This window comes from Corticium candelabrum, chromosome 3, assembly GCF_963422355.1.
Source record: "Corticium candelabrum chromosome 3, ooCorCand1.1, whole genome shotgun sequence".
Lineage (NCBI taxonomy): Eukaryota > Metazoa > Porifera > Homoscleromorpha > Homosclerophorida > Plakinidae > Corticium > Corticium candelabrum.
Window position 1 is genome coordinate 399,286 of NC_085087.1, and position 7,171 is coordinate 406,456.

Below are 7,171 nucleotides of genomic sequence, written 5' to 3' on the forward strand. Positions count from 1 at the left end.
AAACAAGAGAAGCCAATTGTGATAGGATTGCACTGTGTGCATACCATTCTGATCTTTAGTGAAGCATTTAATAAACCAAATCTGGTCTTTAGATAGCTGATTTCTGACTATGCGCCACAGCAACATCAAAGACCGTTCACCAGACCCCATTTTGCCAGGAAGTATGACGCGGCGGAAAGGGGTCTGGCTATGCGAGACTAAGGTTGCTGTACTCAATATTCAACTGTTGTCTTTGTATTTTGCAGCTGACTATGCATATAATGGATAAGGGGTCATCCATTATTGAAATTACTCGAGTGTACAAAGTGTAATCTTTTTTCTGCATACCTCTCCCCTCCCTTAATTAAGCATACATAAAATGTTGGTCATGTGAATGTACCATGGTATTACAATAATTGAATAATTAGAAGCTCTTTCGAAGATTGGTATGCACATTTTGTTGTTCTGGCCAGCAGTCTTCCATTGTTGTTGCACTTTCTGCACAGCTTCCTTGCAAGACAAAGATACGCTGGGAAAGACAGAAGCATTCACAAACTTCTAGCACCTGTTCGTCGGCATTTTACGAGCAGTGCAAGGTCTCTTAGACGGGTCTAATAGTATCTACCGCAGAGTCCTGTGCCATGTACCGTATTACCTCACATTTTACGGCATGCCATTATAGCTGGGTTTAGCAGACTGCCAATCTGACAAGTGTGCACTAAACCGGAATGTTGTTATAAGGCGGGGATGCCGGTATTGACCAGGGTGCGTACGGGATCCCAGGAACATCTAAAGAATTCCTATCAATCTTATTATTAGCCTGCCCCGTGCCTCATATGAACGTATGGCTCAGTGGATATCGGAATCCGGGAAAGAAGTCCCACAAGACCTAATCAGGAAGTCATTTACAGAGTTTGGACTATTGGCTAACACTGATGTGGGAACAGAGAATCTACACAGCAAAGTACAAAGTAATTTAGACCAAGAAAACTGGTAGCTAGAAGGAGAACTAGATGAAGAAACCCACATAGGTCTCACAGACACCAAGGACGAAGATGAAGATGGAGACAGTGATGAAGATGAAGATGAACCTGAATTCGCTAATTAAACTGTTTGTGTTGCATAATTTTAAGATTATGTCATAACTTAATTACTGTTTCCAAAGTAATACAAGACTATTAGCACTGTACCTGTAGAACTGTGTAAACTCCCTCAGAATAAGGGCCAGGGTATAACTGCAGTCTGCTAAACCCCGCTAGGAAACAGCATGCCGTAAAATGTGAAGTAATGTGGTACACTTCAAACATGTGCTACGAACACTTAGCGTGCGCTATACGCGTCATACACTTGCGACAGATAGTTACATACATAGGTATACAATACGCGTACGCGTAAATGCAATATCCTGACTTCATTATCACTTCCTATCTACTTCTGGATCAAAAGAAATTATTGACATTTTATGCTCTACCCCAAAGCGTACAACTACACTTACCCCCTCTCCCTAACAACCTTTTACGGTTGAGTAAATGTTGACAATTATGGATGGCTCCTAACCTCAAGGTCATAGAAAGCCTACGTCTTATCCAACAGATTGATGTGCTGTATGTTGTTGTTTTTCTGACATTTGGAAGCCAAGCCTAGCCTTTTGATAAGTGTTGTTGGCGAGTGGCTGGCACTACCGGTGCAAGATGAATAAAAGGAGTAAATGACAACTGGTTGACTGTACATTCTTCATACTTCCTCTTTTTCCTTTTTGTTGATTATTATAGTAAGAGGTGATGGCATTAGAGCTGTATGATGAAACATAGGCTCAAAATTCTGAGGTCATAAAATGTCTCTGGAATTTTCCTCCCTAGAGCCACGAGTGAAGATGTCAGGTCATGCTTTATCCTATCTTGTGTTACATCGTTGCTGCAATTACCTCTCCACTTATTGGTTAGTGGTTGAAATCTACTGTATTTCCTCGAAAGAACGCCGCCTTTAAAAGAATGACGCCCTTGAATAGATGCCATAGCACAGTTAATTGATATTCATTGTACATACCTTGTGCATACTTGACACGTGCCTAGATCGTCTAAACCACATGGCTGAAGAGAAGCGCTCATACAAGGCTGCCTTCAAACTCAAAGTACAGTATGCACAGCGCTTCAGGAACAGGCTAGCAGAACGAGTGGCAAAAAAAGACAACTAGCCTCTAAGACGATGTTGGTACAGGGGAAAAAGGCAAAGGGAGGAGGAAGAAAGATCAGCCTTGGGCCATGCAGATGTGTGGATTGTGAGTGTGGTACTGTACATGAAAGTGACATTGAATGGTCAGTAGTGAATGGGTTCACTGCAAGGGCATTGATCAATTAGGTGACGAGGGTGCCAGTCGTAGTGAAGGTAAAGAGCATCTTGAAACTTTGATTTGTGCATTATTTGGATGGGATTTAGTATATTCTGTTGCTGTAGGGCATGTCCAGATGCAATTGTTGTTGCCATATGAGAGACTAGAGAGATGCTCTGAGACCTTTTGGAGTTTAACGTATTCATCATGCAGTTACAGAAGCTGGATTGATACTTCCCGGACCACCAAAACAATCTGAGAGGAGAAAGACTTTTCCATTTTTGCATGTGAAAGAGTGGCCAGTCAAAGCAGGGATTAAATGGCTGCTGATTCCAAGAGTTATACAAGTTCGATAAGCATTCATTGCACCCAGCTACGTATGTCCATCTGCTAATCACTGCATGGGTAAGAGCTGGATTACGTAGCGTGGGATTGTGATTGAACAAACAAAGGGAGCATCTCAGTTCCCTTTATCTAGTCTTTGACCTTGTTTGTCAAGTATTTTTCACAGAAGCTTTGATTACCAATTGCAGCTCCAGGGTAGTGGCACCCCTCTGTTGTGATATTGATGTTGGTGTTAATGAATGTAGACTTGGCTCTTTCAAGACATTCTGGCTTCACTATTAACCAACTTTTAGCTCCATTGGAATGGTATCCATATTTTGGCCCAATCATCGTAAGCCATTCCCATCATTCTTTACTTGAATCCAGTTTCCCAGCACAGGTAGCATAATCTCTGTACCAACCTGGCAGGTTTTAGCAGTGTTGATTTTTTATCAGAAGTAGTGTGGCTAAGGTGTACGCTGGCATAGTACAGTGTGTAGTTAATTGATCTTTTTTGAATGGTACCTACTTGTGTAGCAGACATCCACCAACAACAAACAAGCATGCTGGTTTTCGATAATCATTCACGAGAGCAGGATGAATTTCTGGGCAAGTCTTTGGAATATTCAATAGCACTATCTGTACATTTAGTCAAACTGTTGAAGGTGTTGGTTGCATGTACCAGAAGAATGACTTCTGTTTTCAGGGTTTGAAAATAAAGCGCATAGCATGTATAGCTGCTTTGCATCCAGAACTTTGACCAGCACATAGTTGAAAAGAGCCTGCTACTGATCTGACATCTGATTCTGTTGATAGTGACGCATAGTCACTATCTAGGAATGGCTGGGGGTGTCAATACATAAGCTCGTTTATGCCCCCTATCTTGGCTCAGAAGCACTATTGCAACAAACGAATAGCATTATTGAAGTCTCCTGCTTTTCTTCTCTATGTGTGCCAAGTTTCAACCGCCAGAACTGTTTGGTTTATTTTAAATGTATTTGCTATACACTGCAATTTTGTCTGACTGACTAACTAACTTTCTTCAGACGGGTTTTCTCATTCCGCATGCTTTCTCCGACTGAACTGGTTACGTTTCTTTGTTGCAAAGTATCCTTGTTTTCTTCGTTTTGCGATTGGTTCAAAAATGCAACTATCACGATTGTGTGTGAGCGGTGCAGTGAGTCATCTACCATTTTGGAAGCAGCACTGCATGTACTCTGATTTGGCACTAGCAGGCGCGTCTGCTGACACTCAGTCTCTTCTGTTGTTCTCAGATATCCCCAAAACGTTTATGATGAAACATGCGAGGAGTTGACAAACAGATGCTGCAACAATACAACGAAGGGAGCGCACGTCTAATCTCTCTGCTGCGTGTGGTAGGCTTATCTAGGAAAAAGCGCTTAGCTATGGTGTGTACAACTTTTCCAGGACGCTGAACTTAAAACTGAATGCAAATGACGAAAGTGCACTTCATATGCTCTCAAAGGATGTAGGTTGGACTTTCAATGATGGTAACATTTGACGACTTGTGTAATTAGATCTAGCGGCATAGCAGAGTTCCCTATGAGTATCAAGTGCACTTAACATACATTATTAGGAAGTGTTAGGAGCAATGTTTACCACACTGGTTTCACTCAGCTAATGATGAAAATGCCCATAACTTCTTTGTAGTTTGGGTTTATTCTGAGGCACTTCGTAAGGTGTATGCACCTAGTATAATTCATGCAAAAAGTGAATGAACAAGATGCAAAAACGTTATAAATGTATTTTAGTAAGAATCGCTACACAAATCAGGAAATTGCAAACAAACAAGTGTGGATGGTTCAATACTGTACCAAATTGAGGGTGCCATTACTAACTCACCATTGCAGAAAATTGTAACACTGTGTGAATTAGTCATGACACCCTCAATTTGGTACAGTATTGAACCATCCACACTTGTTTGTTCGCTTTTTTGCTGATTTGTGTAGCCATTCCTACTAAAATACATTTATAATGTTTTTGTATCTTTTATAGATAGGATGGCTTTTCCCGAGATTTTATATACAGTTTCACACACACACCAATAGGTCTAAACACAAGAGTTTTTGTTTACTGGGATGGGCTGACAAGCAAATAGCATGGTATCATCGTTTGGATCAACATATTCCATGCAAAGAAGCCACAGACTATGACAGGGCTTTGGAGGGGTCATGAAATGTTGTACATAGACATTTCCAATTTGTGGCATTTAGACCAGAAGGACCTGCCATACCCTCTTGATCTAGGAGCCATGTAACGAATGAGTACGCCAACAATGCCATAAAAAAGGTGGAGTGAACAGATTCTGCATGGTGAGCTTATCCACAAGCACTTCAAGGTGGACTGTTGAAGGGCTTGGATGCTCTTAATAAGTATTATCTCAAACTTTTTTATCTTTATAATTGGTTATGCATTCATCAAGGGACAACAAACCGTTGTTTGTTTGGTAAGGTAGTAATTGTTCGACTGTTATTATGTTGCCTTTCTTCATAAGATTAACAAATTTTCTAGTCAGATCTTTTCATTTGTTGAATTCCTGTTTGGTTGAGACACAGCGAATGTTATTGAACGATTTGAGCTTTCTTTACATGATCTTCAATGTTTCTGTTTTGCCGAGCATCTAACCAACATGAAAAGCATGCTGAGAGTTCGTTTACTTCGACTTTCCCGGAGGTTTTGCAGAAGCCTATTTAGCATAACTGCTGAGACAGCTATACTCTCCAGTGTCGAGGCATCAGTATAGGATAGGTATAGTTGAAAAGCTCAGAAGCTCTGAAGGAACCTGAAACAAGTTTTGTTTTTAATGAACTATTTCAGAATATGCAGACTATACTTTTGCAAACAATTCTTCACCAGACAATTTCCTCAAATGAAATTTGGTTGAGACATCTCCATATTTAGGAGGTCAAGACCAGTTCGGAATTGAATTACAGAGATCATCTTTCATCAACATGAGGATACTTAATGTGTTGACAACATTAACTTTTTTGCATTGTGGATGGTGCCCACATCTGCTGGGGCAACAAAGCAAACAAGAAGTCTACCTGCATTTTCTCTATCCGAATGAGTCACATCACTGTCAGCAAACGATGATGGCAACAATACAATAGGCAACATCAGCAGCAACAGAAATAATTTGCAATTGGAATTAGTGCAAGAGCCGACCTTCTGCTGTTGCCAGCAGAGTGTCACTGTCATCCGCTTTAAATCGATTTCTGTTTCTGCGAATGTGCATGATAGGTGACCTCAATAGAGGGATATTTACTCTATAGAGTAGCCACTTCGTTGTTGTACTGTAAGTGTTATTTGTAGAGGCTAACAAGAAGTCGAGTCTTTTTGTGTTAATTTGCTGCAACTGCGTGGACATGAGATCAATAGTAAAACAAGAATGTTCCACCTGTAAAATACGATTTTTTTGTACTTCCTTTTTATCTCTCTGCTGTCTGGTGGTATCGTATTTTTTTATAAACGCCGCATCAGTTAATTTTTAGCTAGGGTTTCAACTGCTGTGTTTTAATGAGGGCGACATAATATTTGAGGGCGGCATTTATTTGTTAAACACTCTTTGTCCGTGCTTTAGGAGTGTGTATACATCTTTTCAAGAGAACAACACTTACCATACTGGTACGCATTTCACACATTTCTCATGTGGTTCTACAGTGTCCAGGTAGTCTAAAGAAACATTTGCCTCACGTATGCCTCCGAAGAAGTCGTACTATTTTTCCTTCAAACTTAGAGTTTGATCTATTGGAATTCATTGAAATGCGGTGTTTATTCAAGGGCACGTTGGTATTTTACCTGTACTCTGAGCTGTGATGTTTAATCAAAGAAATACGGTAAATGATGCTGATGGCTAGATGTTGGTTAGATTCTGCATCGTGTTGAATACTCGGAAATCACAGTAGGTTGTTTCAAACTTGCCTTTCCAAACGCTATTTGCTGCTTTGTCCAAAGAGCCTCGTCATCATGTGTGTCACTTCTAGTTTGTAAGATTTCTATTTTCATTTACTTCAGGTTACATTACTGTGTGTAAAAATCGAACTCCCTTCTCAAGACTGTGGTTGACTGAGAACTCTGGAAGCTGCACTGCTACCTTGCTCTTTTCATTGCATCTGACCCCATGCAATTACACTAGTCACTTCGATTTCTGTCGTCAAATATCTTTTTTCACAAGGCTTCAATAAGCTGTTTGTACATATAGCATATCTACTGTGTGCTGGGAGGATTCGAAAAGAAGTAAGGCTTTCTAGAATGCCAACCAAAGAGAGTCAGTTGCTACACGATGGTACTTTCTGCTGATATACACAATGTGAGAACAACTAATTGTTTGATTGGACAATTAATCAAATTGCTACTGCGAACATTGCAATAAATCTCATGTACTGAATCACACTGATGGAAAATACAAGTCTGAAGGCAGGAAAGATATGATGACATCATTAAAGATCGGATTTCTTACTTAGGATGGAGAGCTTACCCGCCCACCTTTTTCATCCCAAATCTGGATTGATAAAATCT